This window comes from Triturus cristatus, chromosome 5_2 (assembly GCF_964204655.1).
Source record: "Triturus cristatus chromosome 5_2, aTriCri1.1, whole genome shotgun sequence".
Lineage (NCBI taxonomy): Eukaryota > Metazoa > Chordata > Amphibia > Caudata > Salamandridae > Triturus > Triturus cristatus.
The window spans coordinates 577,178,409-577,204,743 of NC_140588.1; the positions used below are offsets into that span (position 1 = coordinate 577,178,409).

General features: G+C 53.4%; 30 non-coding genes across 30 annotated transcripts; 11 read left to right on the plus strand and 19 right to left on the minus strand.

Annotated features, from left to right (window-relative positions):
* Window positions 1–739: 739 nt before the first annotated feature.
* On the minus strand, window positions 740–811 carry TRNAE-CUC (transfer RNA glutamic acid (anticodon CUC)). Its single transcript has one exon. It is a non-coding gene; the product is annotated as a tRNA-Glu (tRNA).
* Window positions 812–1,441: 630 nt separating this feature from the next.
* TRNAE-UUC (transfer RNA glutamic acid (anticodon UUC)) lies at window positions 1,442–1,513 on the minus strand. The gene has a single exon. It is a non-coding gene; the product is annotated as a tRNA-Glu (tRNA).
* A 243-nt stretch (window positions 1,514–1,756) lies between these two features.
* On the plus strand, window positions 1,757–1,839 carry TRNAL-UAA (transfer RNA leucine (anticodon UAA)). Its single transcript has one exon. It is a non-coding gene; the product is annotated as a tRNA-Leu (tRNA).
* A 1,126-nt stretch (window positions 1,840–2,965) lies between these two features.
* Window positions 2,966–3,037, minus strand: TRNAE-CUC (transfer RNA glutamic acid (anticodon CUC)). The gene has a single exon. It is a non-coding gene; the product is annotated as a tRNA-Glu (tRNA).
* A 630-nt stretch (window positions 3,038–3,667) lies between these two features.
* Window positions 3,668–3,739, minus strand: TRNAE-UUC (transfer RNA glutamic acid (anticodon UUC)). The gene has a single exon. It is a non-coding gene; the product is annotated as a tRNA-Glu (tRNA).
* A 243-nt stretch (window positions 3,740–3,982) lies between these two features.
* Window positions 3,983–4,065, plus strand: TRNAL-UAA (transfer RNA leucine (anticodon UAA)). The gene has a single exon. It is a non-coding gene; the product is annotated as a tRNA-Leu (tRNA).
* Window positions 4,066–5,191: 1,126 nt separating this feature from the next.
* Window positions 5,192–5,263, minus strand: TRNAE-CUC (transfer RNA glutamic acid (anticodon CUC)). Its single transcript has one exon. It is a non-coding gene; the product is annotated as a tRNA-Glu (tRNA).
* A 630-nt stretch (window positions 5,264–5,893) lies between these two features.
* TRNAE-UUC (transfer RNA glutamic acid (anticodon UUC)) lies at window positions 5,894–5,965 on the minus strand. The gene has a single exon. It is a non-coding gene; the product is annotated as a tRNA-Glu (tRNA).
* A 243-nt stretch (window positions 5,966–6,208) lies between these two features.
* Window positions 6,209–6,291, plus strand: TRNAL-UAA (transfer RNA leucine (anticodon UAA)). The gene has a single exon. It is a non-coding gene; the product is annotated as a tRNA-Leu (tRNA).
* A 1,126-nt stretch (window positions 6,292–7,417) lies between these two features.
* TRNAE-CUC (transfer RNA glutamic acid (anticodon CUC)) lies at window positions 7,418–7,489 on the minus strand. Its single transcript has one exon. It is a non-coding gene; the product is annotated as a tRNA-Glu (tRNA).
* Window positions 7,490–8,119: 630 nt separating this feature from the next.
* On the minus strand, window positions 8,120–8,191 carry TRNAE-UUC (transfer RNA glutamic acid (anticodon UUC)). Its single transcript has one exon. It is a non-coding gene; the product is annotated as a tRNA-Glu (tRNA).
* Window positions 8,192–8,434: 243 nt separating this feature from the next.
* On the plus strand, window positions 8,435–8,517 carry TRNAL-UAA (transfer RNA leucine (anticodon UAA)). Its single transcript has one exon. It is a non-coding gene; the product is annotated as a tRNA-Leu (tRNA).
* A 1,126-nt stretch (window positions 8,518–9,643) lies between these two features.
* TRNAE-CUC (transfer RNA glutamic acid (anticodon CUC)) lies at window positions 9,644–9,715 on the minus strand. Its single transcript has one exon. It is a non-coding gene; the product is annotated as a tRNA-Glu (tRNA).
* Window positions 9,716–10,345: 630 nt separating this feature from the next.
* TRNAE-UUC (transfer RNA glutamic acid (anticodon UUC)) lies at window positions 10,346–10,417 on the minus strand. The gene has a single exon. It is a non-coding gene; the product is annotated as a tRNA-Glu (tRNA).
* Window positions 10,418–10,660: 243 nt separating this feature from the next.
* TRNAL-UAA (transfer RNA leucine (anticodon UAA)) lies at window positions 10,661–10,743 on the plus strand. Its single transcript has one exon. It is a non-coding gene; the product is annotated as a tRNA-Leu (tRNA).
* Window positions 10,744–15,112: 4,369 nt separating this feature from the next.
* TRNAL-UAA (transfer RNA leucine (anticodon UAA)) lies at window positions 15,113–15,195 on the plus strand. Its single transcript has one exon. It is a non-coding gene; the product is annotated as a tRNA-Leu (tRNA).
* Window positions 15,196–17,017: 1,822 nt separating this feature from the next.
* On the minus strand, window positions 17,018–17,089 carry TRNAE-UUC (transfer RNA glutamic acid (anticodon UUC)). Its single transcript has one exon. It is a non-coding gene; the product is annotated as a tRNA-Glu (tRNA).
* Window positions 17,090–17,332: 243 nt separating this feature from the next.
* On the plus strand, window positions 17,333–17,415 carry TRNAL-UAA (transfer RNA leucine (anticodon UAA)). The gene has a single exon. It is a non-coding gene; the product is annotated as a tRNA-Leu (tRNA).
* Window positions 17,416–18,541: 1,126 nt separating this feature from the next.
* On the minus strand, window positions 18,542–18,613 carry TRNAE-CUC (transfer RNA glutamic acid (anticodon CUC)). Its single transcript has one exon. It is a non-coding gene; the product is annotated as a tRNA-Glu (tRNA).
* Window positions 18,614–19,243: 630 nt separating this feature from the next.
* On the minus strand, window positions 19,244–19,315 carry TRNAE-UUC (transfer RNA glutamic acid (anticodon UUC)). The gene has a single exon. It is a non-coding gene; the product is annotated as a tRNA-Glu (tRNA).
* A 243-nt stretch (window positions 19,316–19,558) lies between these two features.
* TRNAL-UAA (transfer RNA leucine (anticodon UAA)) lies at window positions 19,559–19,641 on the plus strand. The gene has a single exon. It is a non-coding gene; the product is annotated as a tRNA-Leu (tRNA).
* Window positions 19,642–20,767: 1,126 nt separating this feature from the next.
* Window positions 20,768–20,839, minus strand: TRNAE-CUC (transfer RNA glutamic acid (anticodon CUC)). The gene has a single exon. It is a non-coding gene; the product is annotated as a tRNA-Glu (tRNA).
* A 630-nt stretch (window positions 20,840–21,469) lies between these two features.
* Window positions 21,470–21,541, minus strand: TRNAE-UUC (transfer RNA glutamic acid (anticodon UUC)). Its single transcript has one exon. It is a non-coding gene; the product is annotated as a tRNA-Glu (tRNA).
* A 243-nt stretch (window positions 21,542–21,784) lies between these two features.
* Window positions 21,785–21,867, plus strand: TRNAL-UAA (transfer RNA leucine (anticodon UAA)). The gene has a single exon. It is a non-coding gene; the product is annotated as a tRNA-Leu (tRNA).
* Window positions 21,868–22,987: 1,120 nt separating this feature from the next.
* Window positions 22,988–23,059, minus strand: TRNAE-CUC (transfer RNA glutamic acid (anticodon CUC)). Its single transcript has one exon. It is a non-coding gene; the product is annotated as a tRNA-Glu (tRNA).
* Window positions 23,060–23,689: 630 nt separating this feature from the next.
* TRNAE-UUC (transfer RNA glutamic acid (anticodon UUC)) lies at window positions 23,690–23,761 on the minus strand. Its single transcript has one exon. It is a non-coding gene; the product is annotated as a tRNA-Glu (tRNA).
* Window positions 23,762–24,004: 243 nt separating this feature from the next.
* TRNAL-UAA (transfer RNA leucine (anticodon UAA)) lies at window positions 24,005–24,087 on the plus strand. The gene has a single exon. It is a non-coding gene; the product is annotated as a tRNA-Leu (tRNA).
* Window positions 24,088–25,213: 1,126 nt separating this feature from the next.
* Window positions 25,214–25,285, minus strand: TRNAE-CUC (transfer RNA glutamic acid (anticodon CUC)). Its single transcript has one exon. It is a non-coding gene; the product is annotated as a tRNA-Glu (tRNA).
* A 630-nt stretch (window positions 25,286–25,915) lies between these two features.
* Window positions 25,916–25,987, minus strand: TRNAE-UUC (transfer RNA glutamic acid (anticodon UUC)). Its single transcript has one exon. It is a non-coding gene; the product is annotated as a tRNA-Glu (tRNA).
* Window positions 25,988–26,230: 243 nt separating this feature from the next.
* TRNAL-UAA (transfer RNA leucine (anticodon UAA)) lies at window positions 26,231–26,313 on the plus strand. Its single transcript has one exon. It is a non-coding gene; the product is annotated as a tRNA-Leu (tRNA).
* Window positions 26,314–26,335: the final 22 nt, after the last annotated feature.

The following is a 26,335-nucleotide window of genomic DNA, read 5'->3' on the forward strand; positions in this document are numbered from 1 at the left end:
TCAAATGTGCAAAGGCTTGTCCCCAGGCCTCGGGAAAAAATTGAGCAGAGATTCCCGCCTCCGCCTCCTCTTGCCTTCCGAACGGGCTTCCAAACGGGCAATGCCCTGACGGGTCCCCCACGCCCCATCCTGCCTATGCCCACACCCCTGTATATGAGGGTGACCCATGTCCCTCACCCTCCATGCTCGAACGGAAGACACGTGTGTCCTGAGGGGAGCGCCAGACAGGCATTTCTCCGGCCAGGCAGACCCCTGCAGCACCCGTTAGGCTCCAAAGCCTGTACATTCCCAAGATGCCACTGGTCACTATGCAAATCAGACAGCCCTGGCCACACCCTCTCCGCCGCTGGGCTCTGCTGCTTTCGGTACGTGCAGCTCAGCTTTTTCTTACCCTGAACCAGACTTCCGTTTCAGCAAAAAGGTGGGTTGCAGTGGGTCCGGGATGCCATTTGGAGACAAAGCCTGCGTCCCTGTCAAAGATGACTTCCTGCCGCACACCATGTGGTCAGAAGCCTACGAAAAGAAGCGCACCTCGGAATACAGAATCTCACTTCCTCAAGAGCCTTGCACAAGAGATTTTCCTCCCGCCGAGGAAAGCAACTCAAAGGGAACCTTGCGAAAATCAAATTAGGAGCCAGATTGCGGGATGCTAGGCAAACTGTTTGTCAGAAAAGCAAATTCATTTTGAGAAGCCCTGACCTGCGGGAAGGAAAAGCATTCAAGGGCAGAAGAAGGACTGTTCCCTGACCGGGAATCGAACCCGGGCCGCGGCGGTGAGAGCGCCGAATCCTAACCACTAGACCACCAGGGAACCCACAGCCAAACAGCAAAAGTTCCTACACTGCTCTCCTAGTGACAAAGCTCATGGGGGCTGAAAGCATATTTTATTCTACAGCGAATATGAATCAGAACTTGAAAAAACACTCATGATTCCACCAGACTGTTTGTCACTTCCAAGCACAGGCCATCCCCTCCCCCGTGCTACTGAACCGACGAATTCCTGTACAATCGGGATCCCCGGGAAATCACAAGAGGGACACCTAGTGGCCGCTGATAGCTCAAAGACAGCTGGTACACCTTCTCACACCTACCTCGTTATTCAGCTTGCTGGAAGAATACATTGCGAATGACCGATTCAAGAGTGCAAGGGAGAAGAGTGCTCCAAAGTAGATGTATACATCGCAGCCGGGTTTTCCAGCAATTTACCTTTCTGATGAGCTGGTACTGCACTTTACGCCCACATAGAGCACCTGACTGGGTGGGGGACTGCGTGCGCATGAAGGTGGCTGAGGGCAATGGGAGCAAAGCAACCTGGGACACAGGGGACCCAGCCCCTTTCCTCTGCTTTCGTCTATAGGTCGGGGTGCCTTTTTAAGGACCTTCGATTAAAAAAAGCTGAGCTGCGTGGACAAATTACGCACGTCTACGTCTTAGAGGGATCTTCCCTGACCGGGAATCGAACCCGGGCCGCGGCGGTGAAAGCGCCGAATCCTAGCCACTAGACCACCAGGGAGGAGATGCTCTTGTGAGCCTGCCTTGCTCACTTCCTTATTGTGACTAAGCTAACTCCACTGTATAGATTGCCCATAAAGTACGAGTGGGGAAAAGTTAGGTGTCACACAGTGTGTTTGTCATAAGCAATTACCTTTATCCTCCTGCAAAAGCCTTTTTACTCTGCAATCACCTCTTGCTGGACAGCCTGCGCTGGAGCAGCCAGCATGAAAAGGGAGCTGAGTAAGGCAGGACCTAGGGTCTCACCAGGGTGGCCGAGTGGTTAAGGCGTTGGACTTAAGATCCAATGGACAGTTGTCCGCATGGGTTCGAGCCCCATCCCTGGTATGGGTTTTCAGCGGGTGTGTAGGAACTTGCAGATGCTTTTTTAAAGCATTTTCCTCTGCCCTCCTCACCCTCCCAGTGCCCTTCCTTAACAGTCCCAATTCACGTCTCAGCTGTGGGGTCTGCTGCTACTCTGCACTTAGCATGGATGCTTCCCAAAGCAATGCAGTGCCACCTACGCAGAGCCCCTGCTTAGAGAAATACACCTCCTATGTCTTTTCCCACTGAAGGGAGCAGGAGGAAGTACTTGCTTCCTGGGGAACATGGGCCTGCCACTGGAATTTGTTAACCCGCCTCTTGCGGATTTCTCCCCTTTCTTTGATTTACACCTGCAGGCTCTCCCTTGCCATCGGAGCAGGATCTGCTGATGCAGGCCCGGCTGGATCAAATGTGCAAAGGCTTGTCCCCAGGCCTCGGGAAAAAATTGAGCAGAGATTCCCGCCTCCGCCTCCGCCTCCTCTTGCCTTCCGAACGGGCTTCCAAACGGGCAATGCCCTGACGGGTCCCCCACGCCCCATCCTGCCCATGCCCACACCCCTGTATATGAGGGTGACCCATGTCCCTCACCCTCCATGCTCGAACGGAAGACACGTGTGTCCTGAGGGGAGCGCCAGACAGGCATTTCTCCGGCCAGGCAGACCCCTGCAGCACCCGTTAGGCTCCAAAGCCTGTACATTCCCAAGATGCCACTGGTCACTATGCAAATCAGACAGCCCTGGCCACACCCTCTCCGCCGCTGGGCTCTGCTGCTTTCGGTACGTGCAGCTCAGCTTTTTCTTACCCTGAACCAGACTTCCGTTTCAGCAAAAAGGTGGGTTGCAGTGGGTCCGGGATGCCATTTGGAGACAAAGCCTGCGTCCCTGTCAAAGATGACTTCCTGCCGCACACCATGTGGTCAGAAGCCTACGAAAAGAAGCGCACCTCGGAATACAGAATCTCACTTCCTCAAGAGCCTTGCACAAGAGATTTTCCTCCCGCCGAGGAAAGCAACTCAAAGGGAACCTTGCGAAAATCAAATTAGGAGCCAGATTGCGGGATGCTAGGCAAACTGTTTGTCAGAAAAGCAAATTCATTTTGAGAAGCCCTGACCTGCGGGAAGGAAAAGCATTCAAGGGCAGAAGAAGGACTGTTCCCTGACCGGGAATCGAACCCGGGCCGCGGCGGTGAGAGCGCCGAATCCTAACCACTAGACCACCAGGGAACCCACAGCCAAACAGCAAAAGTTCCTACACTGCTCTCCTAGTGACAAAGCTCATGGGGGCTGAAAGCATATTTTATTCTACAGCGAATATGAATCAGAACTTGAAAAAACACTCATGATTCCACCAGACTGTTTGTCACTTCCAAGCACAGGCCATCCCCTCCCCCGTGCTACTGAACCGACGAATTCCTGTACAATCGGGATCCCCGGGAAATCACAAGAGGGACACCTAGTGGCCGCTGATAGCTCAAAGACAGCTGGTACACCTTCTCACACCTACCTCGTTATTCAGCTTGCTGGAAGAATACATTGCGAATGACCGATTCAAGAGTGCAAGGGAGAAGAGTGCTCCAAAGTAGATGTATACATCGCAGCCGGGTTTTCCAGCAATTTACCTTTCTGATGAGCTGGTACTGCACTTTACGCCCACATAGAGCACCTGACTGGGTGGGGGACTGCGTGCGCATGAAGGTGGCTGAGGGCAATGGGAGCAAAGCAACCTGGGACACAGGGGACCCAGCCCCTTTCCTCTGCTTTCGTCTATAGGTCGGGGTGCCTTTTTAAGGACCTTCGATTAAAAAAAGCTGAGCTGCGTGGACAAATTACGCACGTCTACGTCTTAGAGGGATCTTCCCTGACCGGGAATCGAACCCGGGCCGCGGCGGTGAAAGCGCCGAATCCTAGCCACTAGACCACCAGGGAGGAGATGCTCTTGTGAGCCTGCCTTGCTCACTTCCTTATTGTGACTAAGCTAACTCCACTGTATAGATTGCCCATAAAGTACGAGTGGGGAAAAGTTAGGTGTCACACAGTGTGTTTGTCATAAGCAATTACCTTTATCCTCCTGCAAAAGCCTTTTTACTCTGCAATCACCTCTTGCTGGACAGCCTGCGCTGGAGCAGCCAGCATGAAAAGGGAGCTGAGTAAGGCAGGACCTAGGGTCTCACCAGGGTGGCCGAGTGGTTAAGGCGTTGGACTTAAGATCCAATGGACAGTTGTCCGCATGGGTTCGAGCCCCATCCCTGGTATGGGTTTTCAGTGGGTGTGTAGGAACTTGCAGATGCTTTTGTAAAGCATTTTCCTCTGCCCTCCTCACCCTCCCAGTGCCCTTCCTTAACAGTCCCAATTCACGTCTCAGCTGTGGGGTCTGCTGCTACTCTGCACTTAGCATGGATGTTTGCCAAAGCAATGCAGTGCCACCTACGCAGAGCCCCTGCTTAGAGAAATACACCTCCTATGTCTTTTCCCACTGAAGGTAGCAGGAGGAAGTACTTGCTTCCTGGGGAACATGGGCCTGCCACTGGAATTTGTTAACCCGCCTCTTGCGGATTTCTCCCCTTTCTTTGATTTACACCTGCAGGCTCTCCCTTGCCATCGGAGCAGGATCTGCTGATGCAGGCCCGGCTGGATCAAATGTGCAAAGGCTTGTCCCCAGGCCTCGGGAAAAAATTGAGCAGAGATTCCCGCCTCCGCCTCCGCCTCCTCTTGCCTTCCGAACGGGCTTCCAAACGGGCAATGCCCTGACGGGTCCCCCACGCCCCATCCTGCCCATGCCCACACCCCTGTATATGAGGGTGACCCATGTCCCTCACCCTCCATGCTCGAACGGAAGACACGTGTGTCCTGAGGGGAGCGCCAGACAGGCATTTCTCCGGCCAGGCAGACCCCTGCAGCACCCGTTAGGCTCCAAAGCCTGTACATTCCCAAGATGCCACTGGTCACTATGCAAATCAGACAGCCCTGGCCACACCCTCTCCGCCGCTGGGCTCTGCTGCTTTCGGTACGTGCAGCTCAGCTTTTTCTTACCCTGAACCAGACTTCCGTTTCAGCAAAAAGGTGGGTTGCAGTGGGTCCGGGATGCCATTTGGAGACAAAGCCTGCGGCCCTGTCAAAGATGACTTCCTGCCGCACACCATGTGGTCAGAAGCCTACGAAAAGAAGCGCACCTCGGAATACAGAATCTCACTTCCTCAAGAGCCTTGCACAAGAGATTTTCCTCCCGCCGAGGAAAGCAACTCAAAGGGAACCTTGCGAAAATCAAATTAGGAGCCAGATTGCGGGATGCTAGGCAAACTGTTTGTCAGAAAAGCAAATTCATTTTGAGAAGCCCTGACCTGCGGGAAGGAAAAGCATTCAAGGGCAGAAGAAGGACTGTTCCCTGACCGGGAATCGAACCCGGGCCGCGGCGGTGAGAGCGCCGAATCCTAACCACTAGACCACCAGGGAACCCACAGCCATACAGCAAAAGTTCCTACACTGCTCTCCTAGTGACAAAGCTCATGGGGGCTGAAAGCATATTTTATTCTACAGCGAATATGAATCAGAACTTGAAAAAACACTCATGATTCCACCAGACTGTTTGTCACTTCCAAGCACAGGCCATCCCCTCCCCCGTGCTACTGAACCGACGAATTCCTGTACAATCGGGATCCCCGGGAAATCACAAGAGGGACACCTAGTGGCCGCTGATAGCTCAAAGACAGCTGGTACACCTTCTCACACCTACCTCGTTATTCAGCTTGCTGGAAGAATACATTGCGAATGACCGATTCAAGAGTGCAAGGGAGAAGAGTGCTCCAAAGTAGATGTATACATCGCAGCCGGGTTTTCCAGCAATTTACCTTTCTGATGAGCTGGTACTGCACTTTACGCCCACATAGAGCACCTGACTGGGTGGGGGACTGCGTGCGCATGAAGGTGGCTGAGGGCAATGGGAGCAAAGCAACCTGGGACACAGGGGACCCAGCCCCTTTCCTCTGCTTTCGTCTATAGGTCGGGGTGCCTTTTTAAGGACCTTCGATTAAAAAAAGCTGAGCTGCGTGGACAAATTACACACGTCTACGTCTTAGAGGGATCTTCCCTGACCGGGAATCGAACCCGGGCCGCGGCGGTGAAAGCGCCGAATCCTAGCCACTAGACCACCAGGGAGGAGATGCTCTTGTGAGCCTGCCTTGCTCACTTCCTTATTGTGACTAAGCTAACTCCACTGTATAGATTGCCCATAAAGTACGAGTGGGGAAAAGTTAGGTGTCACACAGTGTGTTTGTCATAAGCAATTACCTTTATCCTCCTGCAAAAGCCTTTTTACTCTGCAATCACCTCTTGCTGGACAGCCTGCGCTGGAGCAGCCAGCATGAAAAGGGAGCTGAGTAAGGCAGGACCTAGGGTCTCACCAGGGTGGCCGAGTGGTTAAGGCGTTGGACTTAAGATCCAATGGACAGTTGTCCGCATGGGTTCGAGCCCCATCCCTGGTATGGGTTTTCAGCGGGTGTGTAGGAACTTGCAGATGCTTTTTTAAAGCATTTTCCTCTGCCCTCCTCACCCTCCCAGTGCCCTTCCTTAACAGTCCCAATTCACGTCTCAGCTGTGGGGTCTGCTGCTACTCTGCACTTAGCATGGATGCTTCCCAAAGCAATGCAGTGCCACCTACGCAGAGCCCCTGCTTAGAGAAATACACCTCCTATGTCTTTTCCCACTGAAGGGAGCAGGAGGAAGTACTTGCTTCCTGGGGAACATGGGCCTGCCACTGGAATTTGTTAACCCGCCTCTTGCGGATTTCTCCCCTTTCTTTGATTTACACCTGCAGGCTCTCCCTTGCCATCGGAGCAGGATCTGCTGATGCAGGCCCGGCTGGATCAAATGTGCAAAGGCTTGTCCCCAGGCCTCGGGAAAAAATTGAGCAGAGATTCCCGCCTCCGCCTCCGCCTCCTCTTGCCTTCCGAACGGGCTTCCAAACGGGCAATGCCCTGACGGGTCCCCCACGCCCCATCCTGCCCATGCCCACACCCCTGTATATGAGGGTGACCCATGTCCCTCACCCTCCATGCTCGAACGGAAGACACGTGTGTCCTGAGGGGAGCGCCAGACAGGCATTTCTCCGGCCAGGCAGACCCCTGCAGCACCCGTTAGGCTCCAAAGCCTGTACATTCCCAAGATGCCACTGGTCACTATGCAAATCAGACAGCCCTGGCCACACCCTCTCCGCCGCTGGGCTCTGCTGCTTTCGGTACGTGCAGCTCAGCTTTTTCTTACCCTGAACCAGACTTCCGTTTCAGCAAAAAGGTGGGTTGCAGTGGGTCCGGGATGCCATTTGGAGACAAAGCCTGCGTCCCTGTCAAAGATGACTTCCTGCCGCACACCATGTGGTCAGAAGCCTACGAAAAGAAGCGCACCTCGGAATACAGAATCTCACTTCCTCAAGAGCCTTGCACAAGAGATTTTCCTCCCGCCGAGGAAAGCAACTCAAAGGGAACCTTGCGAAAATCAAATTAGGAGCCAGATTGCGGGATGCTAGGCAAACTGTTTGTCAGAAAAGCAAATTCATTTTGAGAAGCCCTGACCTGCGGGAAGGAAAAGCATTCAAGGGCAGAAGAAGGACTGTTCCCTGACCGGGAATCGAACCCGGGCCGCGGCGGTGAGAGCGCCGAATCCTAACCACTAGACCACCAGGGAACCCACAGCCAAACAGCAAAAGTTCCTACACTGCTCTCCTAGTGACAAAGCTCATGGGGGCTGAAAGCATATTTTATTCTACAGCGAATATGAATCAGAACTTGAAAAAACACTCATGATTCCACCAGACTGTTTGTCACTTCCAAGCACAGGCCATCCCCTCCCCCGTGCTACTGAACCGACGAATTCCTGTACAATCGGGATCCCCGGGAAATCACAAGAGGGACACCTAGTGGCCGCTGATAGCTCAAAGACAGCTGGTACACCTTCTCACACCTACCTCGTTATTCAGCTTGCTGGAAGAATACATTGCGAATGACCGATTCAAGAGTGCAAGGGAGAAGAGTGCTCCAAAGTAGATGTATACATCGCAGCCGGGTTTTCCAGCAATTTACCTTTCTGATGAGCTGGTACTGCACTTTACGCCCACATAGAGCACCTGACTGGGTGGGGGACTGCGTGCGCATGAAGGTGGCTGAGGGCAATGGGAGCAAAGCAACCTGGGACACAGGGGACCCAGCCCCTTTCCTCTGCTTTCGTCTATAGGTCGGGGTGCCTTTTTAAGGACCTTCGATTAAAAAAAGCTGAGCTGCGTGGACAAATTACGCACGTCTACGTCTTAGAGGGATCTTCCCTGACCGGGAATCGAACCCGGGCCGCGGCGGTGAAAGCGCCGAATCCTAGCCACTAGACCACCAGGGAGGAGATGCTCTTGTGAGCCTGCCTTGCTCACTTCCTTATTGTGACTAAGCTAACTCCACTGTATAGATTGCCCATAAAGTACGAGTGGGGAAAAGTTAGGTGTCACACAGTGTGTTTGTCATAAGCAATTACCTTTATCCTCCTGCAAAAGCCTTTTTACTCTGCAATCACCTCTTGCTGGACAGCCTGCGCTGGAGCAGCCAGCATGAAAAGGGAGCTGAGTAAGGCAGGACCTAGGGTCTCACCAGGGTGGCCGAGTGGTTAAGGCGTTGGACTTAAGATCCAATGGACAGTTGTCCGCATGGGTTCGAGCCCCATCCCTGGTATGGGTTTTCAGTGGGTGTGTAGGAACTTGCAGATGCTTTTGTAAAGCATTTTCCTCTGCCCTCCTCACCCTCCCAGTGCCCTTCCTTAACAGTCCCAATTCACGTCTCAGCTGTGGGGTCTGCTGCTACTCTGCACTTAGCATGGATGTTTGCCAAAGCAATGCAGTGCCACCTACGCAGAGCCCCTGCTTAGAGAAATACACCTCCTATGTCTTTTCCCACTGAAGGTAGCAGGAGGAAGTACTTGCTTCCTGGGGAACATGGGCCTGCCACTGGAATTTGTTAACCCGCCTCTTGCGGATTTCTCCCCTTTCTTTGATTTACACCTGCAGGCTCTCCCTTGCCATCGGAGCAGGATCTGCTGATGCAGGCCCGGCTGGATCAAATGTGCAAAGGCTTGTCCCCAGGCCTCGGGAAAAAATTGAGCAGAGATTCCCGCCTCCGCCTCCGCCTCCTCTTGCCTTCCGAACGGGCTTCCAAACGGGCAATGCCCTGACGGGTCCCCCACGCCCCATCCTGCCCATGCCCACACCCCTGTATATGAGGGTGACCCATGTCCCTCACCCTCCATGCTCGAACGGAAGACACGTGTGTCCTGAGGGGAGCGCCAGACAGGCATTTCTCCGGCCAGGCAGACCCCTGCAGCACCCGTTAGGCTCCAAAGCCTGTACATTCCCAAGATGCCACTGGTCACTATGCAAATCAGACAGCCCTGGCCACACCCTCTCCGCCGCTGGGCTCTGCTGCTTTCGGTACGTGCAGCTCAGCTTTTTCTTACCCTGAACCAGACTTCCGTTTCAGCAAAAAGGTGGGTTGCAGTGGGTCCGGGATGCCATTTGGAGACAAAGCCTGCGGCCCTGTCAAAGATGACTTCCTGCCGCACACCATGTGGTCAGAAGCCTACGAAAAGAAGCGCACCTCGGAATACAGAATCTCACTTCCTCAAGAGCCTTGCACAAGAGATTTTCCTCCCGCCGAGGAAAGCAACTCAAAGGGAACCTTGCGAAAATCAAATTAGGAGCCAGATTGCGGGATGCTAGGCAAACTGTTTGTCAGAAAAGCAAATTCATTTTGAGAAGCCCTGACCTGCGGGAAGGAAAAGCATTCAAGGGCAGAAGAAGGACTGTTCCCTGACCGGGAATCGAACCCGGGCCGCGGCGGTGAGAGCGCCGAATCCTAACCACTAGACCACCAGGGAACCCACAGCCATACAGCAAAAGTTCCTACACTGCTCTCCTAGTGACAAAGCTCATGGGGGCTGAAAGCATATTTTATTCTACAGCGAATATGAATCAGAACTTGAAAAAACACTCATGATTCCACCAGACTGTTTGTCACTTCCAAGCACAGGCCATCCCCTCCCCCGTGCTACTGAACCGACGAATTCCTGTACAATCGGGATCCCCGGGAAATCACAAGAGGGACACCTAGTGGCCGCTGATAGCTCAAAGACAGCTGGTACACCTTCTCACACCTACCTCGTTATTCAGCTTGCTGGAAGAATACATTGCGAATGACCGATTCAAGAGTGCAAGGGAGAAGAGTGCTCCAAAGTAGATGTATACATCGCAGCCGGGTTTTCCAGCAATTTACCTTTCTGATGAGCTGGTACTGCACTTTACGCCCACATAGAGCACCTGACTGGGTGGGGGACTGCGTGCGCATGAAGGTGGCTGAGGGCAATGGGAGCAAAGCAACCTGGGACACAGGGGACCCAGCCCCTTTCCTCTGCTTTCGTCTATAGGTCGGGGTGCCTTTTTAAGGACCTTCGATTAAAAAAAGCTGAGCTGCGTGGACAAATTACACACGTCTACGTCTTAGAGGGATCTTCCCTGACCGGGAATCGAACCCGGGCCGCGGCGGTGAAAGCGCCGAATCCTAGCCACTAGACCACCAGGGAGGAGATGCTCTTGTGAGCCTGCCTTGCTCACTTCCTTATTGTGACTAAGCTAACTCCACTGTATAGATTGCCCATAAAGTACGAGTGGGGAAAAGTTAGGTGTCACACAGTGTGTTTGTCATAAGCAATTACCTTTATCCTCCTGCAAAAGCCTTTTTACTCTGCAATCACCTCTTGCTGGACAGCCTGCGCTGGAGCAGCCAGCATGAAAAGGGAGCTGAGTAAGGCAGGGCCTAGGGTCTCACCAGGGTGGCCGAGTGGTTAAGGCGTTGGACTTAAGATCCAATGGACATTTGTCCGCATGGGTTCGAGCCCCATCCCTGGTATGGGTTTTCAGCGGGTGTGTAGGAACTTGCAGATGCTTTTTTAAAGCATTTTCCTCTGCCCTCCTCACCCTCCCAGTGCCCTTCCTTAACAGTCCCAATTCACGTCTCAGCTGTGGGGTCTGCTGCTACTCTGCACTTAGCATGGATGCTTCCCAAAGCAATGCAGTGCCACCTACGCAGAGCCCCTGCTTAGAGAAATACACCTCCTATGTCTTTTCCCACTGAAGGGAGCAGGAGGAAGTACTTGCTTCCTGGGGAACATGGGCCTGCCACTGGAATTTGTTAACCCGCCTCTTGCGGATTTCTCCCCTTTCTTTGATTTACACCTGCAGGCTCTCCCTTGCCATCGGAGCAGGATCTGCTGATGCAGGCCCGGCTGGATCAAATGTGCAAAGGCTTGTCCCCAGGCCTCGGGAAAAAATTGAGCAGAGATTCCCGCCTCCGCCTCCGCCTCCTCTTGCCTTCCGAACGGGCTTCCAAACGGGCAATGCCCTGACGGGTCCCCCACGCCCCATCCTGCCCATGCCCACACCCCTGTATATGAGGGTGACCCATGTCCCTCACCCTCCATGCTCGAACGGAAGACACGTGTGTCCTGAGGGGAGCGCCAGACAGGCATTTCTCCGGCCAGGCAGACCCCTGCAGCACCCGTTAGGCTCCAAAGCCTGTACATTCCCAAGATGCCACTGGTCACTATGCAAATCAGACAGCCCTGGCCACACCCTCTCCGCCGCTGGGATCTGCTGCTTTCGGTACGTGCAGCTCAGCTTTTTCTTACCCTGAACCAGACTTCCGTTTCAGCAAAAAGGTGGGTTGCAGTGGGTCCGGGATGCCATTTGGAGACAAAGCCTGCGGCCCTGTCAAAGATGACTTCCTGCCGCACACCATGTGGTCAGAAGCATACGAAAAGAAGCGCACCTCGGAATACAGAATCTCACTTCCTCAAGAGCCTTGCACAAGAGATTTTCCTCCCGCCGAGGAAAGCAACTCAAAGGGAACCTTGCGAAAATCAAATTAGGAGCCAGATTGCGGGATGCTAGGCAAACTGTTTGTCAGAAAAGCAAATTCATTTTGAGAAGCCCTGACCTGCGGGAAGGAAAAGCATTCAAGGGCAGAAGAAGGACTGTTCCCTGACCGGGAATCGAACCCGGGCCGCGGCGGTGAGAGCGCAGAATCCTAACCACTAGACCACCAGGGAACCCAGAGCCATACAGCAAAAGTTCCTACACTGCTCTCCTAGTGACAAAGCTCATGGGGGCTGAAAGCATATTTTATTCTACAGCGAATATGAATCAGAACTTGAAAAAACACTCATGATTCCACCAGACTGTTTGTCACTTCCAAGCACAGGCCATCCCCTCCCCCGTGCTACTGAACCGACGAATTCCTGTACAATCGGGATCCCCGGGAAATCACAAGAGGGACACCTAGTGGCCGCTGATAGCTCAAAGACAGCTGGTACACCTTCTCACACCTACCTCGTTATTCAGCTTGCTGGAAGAATACATTGCGAATGACCGATTCAAGAGTGCAAGGGAGAAGAGTGCTCCAAAGTAGATGTATACATCGCAGCCGGGTTTTCCAGCAATTTACCTTTCTGATGAGCTGGTACTGCCCTTTACGCCCACATAGAGCACCTGACTGGGTGGGGGACTGCGTGCGCATGAAGGTGGCTGAGGGCAATGGGAGCAAAGCAACCTGGGACACAGGGGACCCAGCCCCTTTCCTCTGCTTTCGTCTATAGGTCGGGGTGCCTTTTTAAGGACCTTCGATTAAAAAAAGCTGAGCTGCGTGGACAAATTACGCACGTCTACGTCTTAGAGGGATCTTACCTGACCGGGAATCGAACCCGGGCCGCGGCGGTGAAAGCGCCGAATCCTAGCCACTAGACCACCAGGGAGGAGATGCTCTTGTGAGCCTGCCTTGCTCACTTCCTTATTGTGACTAAGCTAACTCCACTGTATAGATTGCCCATAAAGTACGAGTGGGGAAAAGTTAGGTGTCACACAGTGTGTTTGTCATAAGCAATTACCTTTATCCTCCTGCAAAAGCCTTTTTACTCTGCAATCACCTCTTGCTGGACAGCCTGCGCTGGAGCAGCCAGCATGAAAAGGGAGCTGAGTAAGGCAGGGCCTAGGGTCTCACCAGGGTGGCCGAGTGGTTAAGGCGTTGGACTTAAGATCCAATGGACAGTTGTCCGCATGGGTTTGAGCCCCATCCCTGGTATGGGTTTTCAGCGGGTGTGTAGGAACTTGCAGATGCTTTTTTAAAGCATTTTCCTCTGCCCTCCTCACCCTCCCAGTGCCCTTCCTTAACAGTCCCAATTCACGTCTCAGCTGTGGGGTCTGCTGCTACTCTGCACTTAGCATGGATGCTTCCCAAAGCAATGCAGTGCCACCTACGCAGAGCCCCTGCTTAGGGAAATACACCTCCTATGTCTTTTCCCACTGAAGGGAGCAGGAGGAAGTACTTGCTTCCTGGGGAACATGGGCCTGCCACTGGAATTTGTTAACCCGCCTCTTGCGGATTTCTCCCCTTTCTTTGATTTACACCTGCAGGCTCTCCCTTGCCATCGGAGCAGGATCTGCTGATGCAGGCCCGGCTGGATCAAATGTGCAAAGGCTTGTCCCCAGGCCTCGGGAAAAAATTGAGCAGAGATTCCCGCCTCCGCCTCCGCCTCCTCTTGCCTTCCGAACGGGCTTCCAAACGGGCAATGCCCTGACGGGTCCCCCACGCCCCATCCTGCCTATGCCCACACCCCTGTATATGAGGGTGACCCATGTCCCTCACCCTCCATGCTCGAACGGAAGACACGTGTGTCCTGAGGGGAGCGCCAGACAGGCATTTCTCCGGCCAGGCAGACCCCTGCAGCACCCGTTAGGCTCCAAAGCCTGTACATTCCCAAGATGCCACTGGTCACTATGCAAATCAGACAGCCCTGGCCACACCCTCTCCGCCGCTGGGATCTGCTGCTTTCGGTACGTGCAGCTCAGCTTTTTCTTACCCTGAACCAGACTTCCGTTTCAGCAAAAAGGTGGGTTGCAGTGGGTCCGGGATGCCATTTGGAGACAAAGCCTGCGGCCCTGTCAAAGATGACTTCCTGCCGCACACCATGTGGTCAGAAGCCTACGAAAAGAAGCGCACCTCGGAATACAGAATCTCACTTCCTCAAGAGCCTTGCACAAGAGATTTTCCTCCCGCCGAGGAAAGCAACTCAAAGGGAACCTTGCGAAAATCAAATTAGGAGCCAGATTGCGGGATGCTAGGCAAACTGTTTGTCAGAAAAGCAAATTCATTTTGAGAAGCCCTGACCTGCGGGAAGGAAAAGCATTCAAGGGCAGAAGAAGGACTGTTCTCTGACCGGGAATCGAACCCGGGCCGCGGCGGTGAGAGCGCAGAATCCTAACCACTAGACCACCAGGGAACCCAGAGCCATACAGCAAAAGTTCCTACACTGCTCTCCTAGTGACAAAGCTCATGGGGGCTGAAAGCATATTTTATTCTACAGCGAATATGAATCAGAACTTGAAAAAACACTCATGATTCCACCAGACTGTTTGTCACTTCCAAGCACAGGCCATCCCCTCCCCCGTGCTACTGAACCGACGAATTCCTGTACAATCGGGATCCCCGGGAAATCACAAGAGGGACACCTAGTGGCCGCTGATAGCTCAAAGACAGCTGGTACACCTTCTCACACCTACCTCGTTATTCAGCTTGCTGGAAGAATACATTGCGAATGACCGATTCAAGAGTGCAAGGGAGAAGAGTGCTCCAAAGTAGATGTATACATCGCAGCCGGGTTTTCCAGCAATTTACCTTTCTGATGAGCTGGTACTGCACTTTACGCCCACATAGAGCACCTGACTGGGTGGGGGACTGCGTGCGCATGAAGGTGGCTGAGGGCAATGGGAGCAAAGCAACCTGGGACACAGGGGACCCAGCCCCTTTCCTCTGCTTTCGTCTATAGGTCGGGGTGCCTTTTTAAGGACCTTCGATTAAAAAAAGCTGAGCTGCGTGGACAAATTACGCACGTCTACGTCTTAGAGGGATCTTACCTGACCGGGAATCGAACCCGGGCCGCGGCGGTGAAAGCGCCGAATCCTAGCCACTAGACCACCAGGGAGGAGATGCTCTTGTGAGCCTGCCTTGCTCACTTCCTTATTGTGACTAAGCTAACTCCACTGTATAGATTGCCCATAAAGTACGAGTGGGGAAAAGTTAGGTGTCACACAGTGTGTTTGTCATAAGCAATTACCTTTATCCTCCTGCAAAAGCCTTTTTACTCTGCAATCACCTCTTGCTGGACAGCCTGCGCTGGAGCAGCCAGCATGAAAAGGGAGCTGAGTAAGGCAGGGCCTAGGGTCTCACCAGGGTGGCCGAGTGGTTAAGGCGTTGGACTTAAGATCCAATGGACAGTTGTCCGCATGGGTTCGAGCCCCATCCCTGGTATGGGTTTTCAGCGGGTGTGTAGGAACTTGCAGATGCTTTTTTAAAGCATTTTCCTCTGCCCTCCTCACCCTCCCAGTGCCCTTCCTTAACAGTCCCAATTCACGTCTCAGCTGTGGGGTCTGCTGCTACTCTGCACTTAGCATGGATGCTTCCCAAAGCAATGCAGTGCCACCTACGCAGAGCCCCTGCTTAGAGAAATACACCTCCTATGTCTTTTCCCACTGAAGGGAGCAGGAGGAAGTACTTGCTTCCTGGGGAACATGGGCCTGCCACTGGAATTTGTTAACCCGCCTCTTGCGGATTTCTCCCCTTTCTTTGATTTACACCTGCAGGCTCTCCCTTGCCATCGGAGCAGGATCTGCTGATGCAGGCCCGGCTGGATCAAATGTGCAAAGGCTTGTCCCCAGGCCTCGGGAAAAAATTGAGCAGAGATTCCCGCCTCCGCCTCCTCTTGCCTTCCGAACGGGCTTCCAAACGGGCAATGCCCTGACGGGTCCCCCACGCCCCATCCTGCCTATGCCCACACCCCTGTATATGAGGGTGACCCATGTCCCTCACCCTCCATGCTCGAACGGAAGACACGTGTGTCCTGAGGGGAGCGCCAGACAGGCATTTCTCCGGCCAGGCAGACCCCTGCAGCACCCGTTAGGCTCCAAAGCCTGTACATTCCCAAGATGCCACTGGTCACTATGCAAATCAGACAGCCCTGGCCACACCCTCTCCGCCGCTGGGCTCTGCTGCTTTCGGTACGTGCAGCTCAGCTTTTTCTTACCCTGAACCAGACTTCCGTTTCAGCAAAAAGGTGGGTTGCAGTGGGTCCGGGATGCCATTTGGAGACAAAGCCTGCGTCCCTGTCAAAGATGACTTCCTGCCGCACACCATGTGGTCAGAAGCCTACGAAAAGAAGCGCACCTCGGAATACAGAATCTCACTTCCTCAAGAGCCTTGCACAAGAGATTTTCCTCCCGCCGAGGAAAGCAACTCAAAGGGAACCTTGCGAAAATCAAATTAGGAGCCAGATTGCGGGATGCTAGGCAAACTGTTTGTCAGAAAAGCAAATTCATTTTGAGAAGCCCTGACCTGCGGGAAGGAAAAGCATTCAAGGGCAGAAGAAGGACTGTTCCCTGACCGGGAATCAAACCCGGGCCGCGGCGGTGAGAGCGCCGAATCCTAACCACTAGACCACCAGGGAACCCACAGCCAAACAGCAAAAGTTCCTACACTGCTCTCCTAGTGACAAAGCTCATGGGGGCTGAAAGCATATTTTATTCTACAGCGAATATGAATCAGAACTTGAAAAAACACTCATGATTCCACCAGACTGTTTGTCACTTCCAAGCACAGGCCATCCCCTCCCCCGTGCTACTGAACCGACGAATTCCTGTACAATCGGGATCCCCGGGAAATCACAAGAGGGACACCTAGTGGCCGCTGATAGCTCAAAGACAGCTGGTACACCTTCTCACACCTACCTCGTTATTCAGCTTGCTGGAAGAATACATTGCGAATGACCGATTCAAGAGTGCAAGGGAGAAGAGTGCTCCAAAGTAGATGTATACATCGCAGCCGGGTTTTCCAGCAATTTACCTTTCTGATGAGCTGGTACTGCACTTTACGCCCACATAGAGCACCTGACTGGGTGGGGGACTGCGTGCGCATGAAGGTGGCTGAGGGCAATGGGAGCAAAGCAACCTGGGACACAGGGGACCCAGCCCCTTTCCTCTGCTTTCGTCTATAGGTCGGGGTGCCTTTTTAAGGACCTTCGATTAAAAAAAGCTGAGCTGCGTGGACAAATTACGCACGTCTACGTCTTAGAGGGATCTTCCCTGACCGGGAATCGAACCCGGGCCGCGGCGGTGAAAGCGCCGAATCCTAGCCACTAGACCACCAGGGAGGAGATGCTCTTGTGAGCCTGCCTTGCTCACTTCCTTATTGTGACTAAGCTAACTCCACTGTATAGATTGCCCATAAAGTACGAGTGGGGAAAAGTTAGGTGTCACACAGTGTGTTTGTCATAAGCAATTACCTTTATCCTCCTGCAAAAGCCTTTTTACTCTGCAATCACCTCTTGCTGGACAGCCTGCGCTGGAGCAGCCAGCATGAAAAGGGAGCTGAGTAAGGCAGGACCTAGGGTCTCACCAGGGTGGCCGAGTGGTTAAGGCGTTGGACTTAAGATCCAATGGACAGTTGTCCGCATGGGTTCGAGCCCCATCCCTGGTATGGGTTTTCAGCGGGTGTGTAGGAACTTGCAGATGCTTTTTTAAAGCATTTTCCTCTGCCCTCCTCACCCTCCCAGTGCCCTTCCTTAACAGTCCCAATTCACGTCTCAGCTGTGGGGTCTGCTGCTACTCTGCACTTAGCATGGATGCTTCCCAAAGCAATGCAGTGCCACCTACGCAGAGCCCCTGCTTAGAGAAATACACCTCCTATGTCTTTTCCCACTGAAGGGAGCAGGAGGAAGTACTTGCTTCCTGGGGAACATGGGCCTGCCACTGGAATTTGTTAACCCGCCTCTTGCGGATTTCTCCCCTTTCTTTGATTTACACCTGCAGGCTCTCCCTTGCCATCGGAGCAGGATCTGCTGATGCAGGCCCGGCTGGATCAAATGTGCAAAGGCTTGTCCCCAGGCCTCGGGAAAAAATTGAGCAGAGATTCCCGCCTCCGCCTCCGCCTCCTCTTGCCTTCCGAACGGGCTTCCAAACGGGCAATGCCCTGACGGGTCCCCCACGCCCCATCCTGCCCATGCCCACACCCCTGTATATGAGGGTGACCCATGTCCCTCACCCTCCATGCTCGAACGGAAGACACGTGTGTCCTGAGGGGAGCGCCAGACAGGCATTTCTCCGGCCAGGCAGACCCCTGCAGCACCCGTTAGGCTCCAAAGCCTGTACATTCCCAAGATGCCACTGGTCACTATGCAAATCAGACAGCCCTGGCCACACCCTCTCCGCCGCTGGGCTCTGCTGCTTTCGGTACGTGCAGCTCAGCTTTTTCTTACCCTGAACCAGACTTCCGTTTCAGCAAAAAGGTGGGTTGCAGTGGGTCCGGGATGCCATTTGGAGACAAAGCCTGCGTCCCTGTCAAAGATGACTTCCTGCCGCACACCATGTGGTCAGAAGCCTACGAAAAGAAGCGCACCTCGGAATACAGAATCTCACTTCCTCAAGAGCCTTGCACAAGAGATTTTCCTCCCGCCGAGGAAAGCAACTCAAAGGGAACCTTGCGAAAATCAAATTAGGAGCCAGATTGCGGGATGCTAGGCAAACTGTTTGTCAGAAAAGCAAATTCATTTTGAGAAGCCCTGACCTGCGGGAAGGAAAAGCATTCAAGGGCAGAAGAAGGACTGTTCCCTGACCGGGAATCGAACCCGGGCCGCGGCGGTGAGAGCGCCGAATCCTAACCACTAGACCACCAGGGAACCCACAGCCAAACAGCAAAAGTTCCTACACTGCTCTCCTAGTGACAAAGCTCATGGGGGCTGAAAGCATATTTTATTCTACAGCGAATATGAATCAGAACTTGAAAAAACACTCATGATTCCACCAGACTGTTTGTCACTTCCAAGCACAGGCCATCCCCTCCCCCGTGCTACTGAACCGACGAATTCCTGTACAATCGGGATCCCCGGGAAATCACAAGAGGGACACCTAGTGGCCGCTGATAGCTCAAAGACAGCTGGTACACCTTCTCACACCTACCTCGTTATTCAGCTTGCTGGAAGAATACATTGCGAATGACCGATTCAAGAGTGCAAGGGAGAAGAGTGCTCCAAAGTAGATGTATACATCGCAGCCGGGTTTTCCAGCAATTTACCTTTCTGATGAGCTGGTACTGCACTTTACGCCCACATAGAGCACCTGACTGGGTGGGGGACTGCGTGCGCATGAAGGTGGCTGAGGGCAATGGGAGCAAAGCAACCTGGGACACAGGGGACCCAGCCCCTTTCCTCTGCTTTCGTCTATAGGTCGGGGTGCCTTTTTAAGGACCTTCGATTAAAAAAAGCTGAGCTGCGTGGACAAATTACGCACGTCTACGTCTTAGAGGGATCTTCCCTGACCGGGAATCGAACCCGGGCCGCGGCGGTGAAAGCGCCGAATCCTAGCCACTAGACCACCAGGGAGGAGATGCTCTTGTGAGCCTGCCTTGCTCACTTCCTTATTGTGACTAAGCTAACTCCACTGTATAGATTGCCCATAAAGTACGAGTGGGGAAAAGTTAGGTGTCACACAGTGTGTTTGTCATAAGCAATTACCTTTATCCTCCTGCAAAAGCCTTTTTACTCTGCAATCACCTCTTGCTGGACAGCCTGCGCTGGAGCAGCCAGCATGAAAAGGGAGCTGAGTAAGGCAGGACCTAGGGTCTCACCAGGGTGGCCGAGTGGTTAAGGCGTTGGACTTAAGATCCAATGGACAGTTGTCCGCATGGGTTCGAGCCCCATCCCTGGTATGGGTTTTCAGTGGGTGTGTAGGAACTTGCAGATGCTTTTGTAAAGCATTTTCCTCTGCCCTCCTCACCCTCCCAGTGCCCTTCCTTAACAGTCCCAATTCACGTCTCAGCTGTGGGGTCTGCTGCTACTCTGCACTTAGCATGGATGTTTGCCAAAGCAATGCAGTGCCACCTACGCAGAGCCCCTGCTTAGAGAAATACACCTCCTATGTCTTTTCCCACTGAAGGTAGCAGGAGGAAGTACTTGCTTCCTGGGGAACATGGGCCTGCCACTGGAATTTGTTAACCCGCCTCTTGCGGATTTCTCCCCTTTCTTTGATTTACACCTGCAGGCTCTCCCTTGCCATCGGAGCAGGATCTGCTGATGCAGGCCCGGCTGGATCAAATGTGCAAAGGCTTGTCCCCAGGCCTCGGGAAAAAATTGAGCAGAGATTCCCGCCTCCGCCTCCGCCTCCTCTTGCCTTCCGAACGGGCTTCCAAACGGGCAATGCCCTGACGGGTCCCCCACGCCCCATCCTGCCCATGCCCACACCCCTGTATATGAGGGTGACCCATGTCCCTCACCCTCCATGCTCGAACGGAAGACACGTGTGTCCTGAGGGGAGCGCCAGACAGGCATTTCTCCGGCCAGGCAGACCCCTGCAGCACCCGTTAGGCTCCAAAGCCTGTACATTCCCAAGATGCCACTGGTCACTATGCAAATCAGACAGCCCTGGCCACACCCTCTCCGCCGCTGGGCTCTGCTGCTTTCGGTACGTGCAGCTCAGCTTTTTCTTACCCTGAACCAGACTTCCGTTTCAGCAAAAAGGTGGGTTGCAGTGGGTCCGGGATGCCATTTGGAGACAAAGCCTGCGGCCCTGTCAAAGATGACTTCCTGCCGCACACCATGTGGTCAGAAGCCTACGAAAAGAAGCGCACCTCGGAATACAGAATCTCACTTCCTCAAGAGCCTTGCACAAGAGATTTTCCTCCCGCCGAGGAAAGCAACTCAAAGGGAACCTTGCGAAAATCAAATTAGGAGCCAGATTGCGGGATGCTAGGCAAACTGTTTGTCAGAAAAGCAAATTCATTTTGAGAAGCCCTGACCTGCGGGAAGGAAAAGCATTCAAGGGCAGAAGAAGGACTGTTCCCTGACCGGGAATCGAACCCGGGCCGCGGCGGTGAGAGCGCCGAATCCTAACCACTAGACCACCAGGGAACCCACAGCCATACAGCAAAAGTTCCTACACTGCTCTCCTAGTGACAAAGCTCATGGGGGCTGAAAGCATATTTTATTCTACAGCGAATATGAATCAGAACTTGAAAAAACACTCATGATTCCACCAGACTGTTTGTCACTTCCAAGCACAGGCCATCCCCTCCCCCGTGCTACTGAACCGACGAATTCCTGTACAATCGGGATCCCCGGGAAATCACAAGAGGGACACCTAGTGGCCGCTGATAGCTCAAAGACAGCTGGTACACCTTCTCACACCTACCTCGTTATTCAGCTTGCTGGAAGAATACATTGCGAATGACCGATTCAAGAGTGCAAGGGAGAAGAGTGCTCCAAAGTAGATGTATACATCGCAGCCGGGTTTTCCAGCAATTTACCTTTCTGATGAGCTGGTACTGCACTTTACGCCCACATAGAGCACCTGACTGGGTGGGGGACTGCGTGCGCATGAAGGTGGCTGAGGGCAATGGGAGCAAAGCAACCTGGGACACAGGGGACCCAGCCCCTTTCCTCTGCTTTCGTCTATAGGTCGGGGTGCCTTTTTAAGGACCTTCGATTAAAAAAAGCTGAGCTGCGTGGACAAATTACACACGTCTACGTCTTAGAGGGATCTTCCCTGACCGGGAATCGAACCCGGGCCGCGGCGGTGAAAGCGCCGAATCCTAGCCACTAGACCACCAGGGAGGAGATGCTCTTGTGAGCCTGCCTTGCTCACTTCCTTATTGTGACTAAGCTAACTCCACTGTATAGATTGCCCATAAAGTACGAGTGGGGAAAAGTTAGGTGTCACACAGTGTGTTTGTCATAAGCAATTACCTTTATCCTCCTGCAAAAGCCTTTTTACTCTGCAATCACCTCTTGCTGGACAGCCTGCGCTGGAGCAGCCAGCATGAAAAGGGAGCTGAGTAAGGCAGGGCCTAGGGTCTCACCAGGGTGGCCGAGTGGTTAAGGCGTTGGACTTAAGATCCAATGGACAGTTGTCCGCATGGGTTCGAGCCCCATCCCTGGTATGGGTTTTCAGCGGGTGTGTAGGAACTTGCAGATGCTTTTGTAAAGCATTTTCCTCTGCCCTCCTCACCCTCCCAGTGCCCTTCCTTAACAGTCCCAATTCACGTCTCAGCTGTGGGGTCTGCTGCTACTCTGCACTTAGCATGGATGTTTGCCAAAGCAATGCAGTGCCACCTACGCAGAGCCCCTGCTTAGAGAAATACACCTCCTATGTCTTTTCCCACTGAAGGGAGCAGGAGGAAGTACTTGCTTCCTGGGGAACATGGGCCTGCCACTGGAATTTGTTAACCCGCCTCTTGCGGATTTCTCCCCTTTCTTTGATTTACACCTGCAGGCTCTCCCTTGCCATCGGAGCAGGATCTGCTGATGCAGGCCCGGCTGGATCAAATGTGCAAAGGCTTGTCCCCAGGCCTCGGGAAAAAATTGAGCAGAGATTCCCGCCTCCGCCTCCTCTTGCCTTCCGAACGGGCTTCCAAACGGGCAATGCCCTGACGGGTCCCCCACGCCCCATCCTGCCTATGCCCACACCCCTGTATATGAGGGTGACCCATGTCCCTCACCCTCCATGCTCGAACGGAAGACACGTGTGTCCTGAGGGGAGCGCCAGACAGGCATTTCTCCGGCCAGGCAGACCCCTGCAGCACCCGTTAGGCTCCAAAGCCTGTACATTCCCAAGATGCCACTGGTCACTATGCAAATCAGACAGCCCTGGCCACACCCTCTCCGCCGCTGGGCTCTGCTGCTTTCGGTACGTGCAGCTCAGCTTTTTCTTACCCTGAACCAGACTTCCGTTTCAGCAAAAAGGTGGGTTGCAGTGGGTCCGGGATGCCATTTGGAGACAAAGCCTGCGTCCCTGTCAAAGATGACTTCCTGCCGCACACCATGTGGTCAGAAGCCTACGAAAAGAAGCGCACCTCGGAATACAGAATCTCACTTCCTCAAGAGCCTTGCACAAGAGATTTTCCTCCCGCCGAGGAAAGCAACTCAAAGGGAACCTTGCGAAAATCAAATTAGGAGCCAGATTGCGGGATGCTAGGCAAACTGTTTGTCAGAAAAGCAAATTCATTTTGAGAAGCCCTGACCTGCGGGAAGGAAAAGCATTCAAGGGCAGAAGAAGGACTGTTCCCTGACCGGGAATCGAACCCGGGCCGCGGCGGTGAGAGCGCCGAATCCTAACCACTAGACCACCAGGGAACCCACAGCCAAACAGCAAAAGTTCCTACACTGCTCTCCTAGTGACAAAGCTCATGGGGGCTGAAAGCATATTTTATTCTACAGCGAATATGAATCAGAACTTGAAAAAACACTCATGATTCCACCAGACTGTTTGTCACTTCCAAGCACAGGCCATCCCCTCCCCCGTGCTACTGAACCGACGAATTCCTGTACAATCGGGATCCCCGGGAAATCACAAGAGGGACACCTAGTGGCCGCTGATAGCTCAAAGACAGCTGGTACACCTTCTCACACCTACCTCGTTATTCAGCTTGCTGGAAGAATACATTGCGAATGACCGATTCAAGAGTGCAAGGGAGAAGAGTGCTCCAAAGTAGATGTATACATCGCAGCCGGGTTTTCCAGCAATTTACCTTTCTGATGAGCTGGTACTGCACTTTACGCCCACATAGAGCACCTGACTGGGTGGGGGACTGCGTGCGCATGAAGGTGGCTGAGGGCAATGGGAGCAAAGCAACCTGGGACACAGGGGACCCAGCCCCTTTCCTCTGCTTTCGTCTATAGGTCGGGGTGCCTTTTTAAGGACCTTCGATTAAAAAAAGCTGAGCTGCGTGGACAAATTACGCACGTCTACGTCTTAGAGGGATCTTCCCTGACCGGGAATCGAACCCGGGCCGCGGCGGTGAAAGCGCCGAATCCTAGCCACTAGACCACCAGGGAGGAGATGCTCTTGTGAGCCTGCCTTGCTCACTTCCTTATTGTGACTAAGCTAACTCCACTGTATAGATTGCCCATAAAGTACGAGTGGGGAAAAGTTAGGTGTCACACAGTGTGTTTGTCATAAGCAATTACCTTTATCCTCCTGCAAAAGCCTTTTTACTCTGCAATCACCTCTTGCTGGACAGCCTGCGCTGGAGCAGCCAGCATGAAAAGGGAGCTGAGTAAGGCAGGACCTAGGGTCTCACCAGGGTGGCCGAGTGGTTAAGGCGTTGGACTTAAGATCCAATGGACAGTTGTCCGCATGGGTTCGAGCCCCATCCCTGGTATGGGTTTTCAGCGGGTGTGTAGGAACTTGCAGATGCTTTTTTAAAGCATTTTCCTCTGCCCTCCTCACCCTCCCAGTGCCCTTCCTTAACAGTCCCAATTCACGTCTCAGCTGTGGGGTCTGCTGCTACTCTGCACTTAGCATGGATGCTTCCCAAAGCAATGCAGTGCCACCTACGCAGAGCCCCTGCTTAGAGAAATACACCTCCTATGTCTTTTCCCACTGAAGGGAGCAGGAGGAAGTACTTGCTTCCTGGGGAACATGGGCCTGCCACTGGAATTTGTTAACCCGCCTCTTGCGGATTTCTCCCCTTTCTTTGATTTACACCTGCAGGCTCTCCCTTGCCATCGGAGCAGGATCTGCTGATGCAGGCCCGGCTGGATCAAATGTGCAAAGGCTTGTCCCCAGGCCTCGGGAAAAAATTGAGCAGAGATTCCCGCCTCCGCCTCCGCCTCCTCTTGCCTTCCGAACGGGCTTCCAAACGGGCAATGCCCTGACGGGTCCCCCACGCCCCATCCTGCCCATGCCCACACCCCTGTATATGAGGGTGACCCATGTCCCTCACCCTCCATGCTCGAACGGAAGACACGTGTGTCCTGAGGGGAGCGCCAGACAGGCATTTCTCCGGCCAGGCAGACCCCTGCAGCACCCGTTAGGCTCCAAAGCCTGTACATTCCCAAGATGCCACTGGTCACTATGCAAATCAGACAGCCCTGGCCACACCCTCTCCGCCGCTGGGCTCTGCTGCTTTCGGTACGTGCAGCTCAGCTTTTTCTTACCCTGAACCAGACTTCCGTTTCAGCAAAAAGGTGGGTTGCAGTGGGTCCGGGATGCCATTTGGAGACAAAGCCTGCGTCCCTGTCAAAGATGACTTCCTGCCGCACACCATGTGGTCAGAAGCCTACGAAAAGAAGCGCACCTCGGAATACAGAATCTCACTTCCTCAAGAGCCTTGCACAAGAGATTTTCCTCCCGCCGAGGAAAGCAACTCAAAGGGAACCTTGCGAAAATCAAATTAGGAGCCAGATTGCGGGATGCTAGGCAAACTGTTTGTCAGAAAAGCAAATTCATTTTGAGAAGCCCTGACCTGCGGGAAGGAAAAGCATTCAAGGGCAGAAGAAGGACTGTTCCCTGACCGGGAATCGAACCCGGGCCGCGGCGGTGAGAGCGCCGAATCCTAACCACTAGACCACCAGGGAACCCACAGCCAAACAGCAAAAGTTCCTACACTGCTCTCCTAGTGACAAAGCTCATGGGGGCTGAAAGCATATTTTATTCTACAGCGAATATGAATCAGAACTTGAAAAAACACTCATGATTCCACCAGACTGTTTGTCACTTCCAAGCACAGGCCATCCCCTCCCCCGTGCTACTGAACCGACGAATTCCTGTACAATCGGGATCCCCGGGAAATCACAAGAGGGACACCTAGTGGCCGCTGATAGCTCAAAGACAGCTGGTACACCTTCTCACACCTACCTCGTTATTCAGCTTGCTGGAAGAATACATTGCGAATGACCGATTCAAGAGTGCAAGGGAGAAGAGTGCTCCAAAGTAGATGTATACATCGCAGCCGGGTTTTCCAGCAATTTACCTTTCTGATGAGCTGGTACTGCACTTTACGCCCACATAGAGCACCTGACTGGGTGGGGGACTGCGTGCGCATGAAGGTGGCTGAGGGCAATGGGAGCAAAGCAACCTGGGACACAGGGGACCCAGCCCCTTTCCTCTGCTTTCGTCTATAGGTCGGGGTGCCTTTTTAAGGACCTTCGATTAAAAAAAGCTGAGCTGCGTGGACAAATTACGCACGTCTACGTCTTAGAGGGATCTTCCCTGACCGGGAATCGAACCCGGGCCGCGGCGGTGAAAGCGCCGAATCCTAGCCACTAGACCACCAGGGAGGAGATGCTCTTGTGAGCCTGCCTTGCTCACTTCCTTATTGTGACTAAGCTAACTCCACTGTATAGATTGCCCATAAAGTACGAGTGGGGAAAAGTTAGGTGTCACACAGTGTGTTTGTCATAAGCAATTACCTTTATCCTCCTGCAAAAGCCTTTTTACTCTGCAATCACCTCTTGCTGGACAGCCTGCGCTGGAGCAGCCAGCATGAAAAGGGAGCTGAGTAAGGCAGGACCTAGGGTCTCACCAGGGTGGCCGAGTGGTTAAGGCGTTGGACTTAAGATCCAATGGACAGTTGTCCGCATGGGTTCGAGCCCCATCCCTGGTATGGGTTTTCAGTGGGTGTGTAG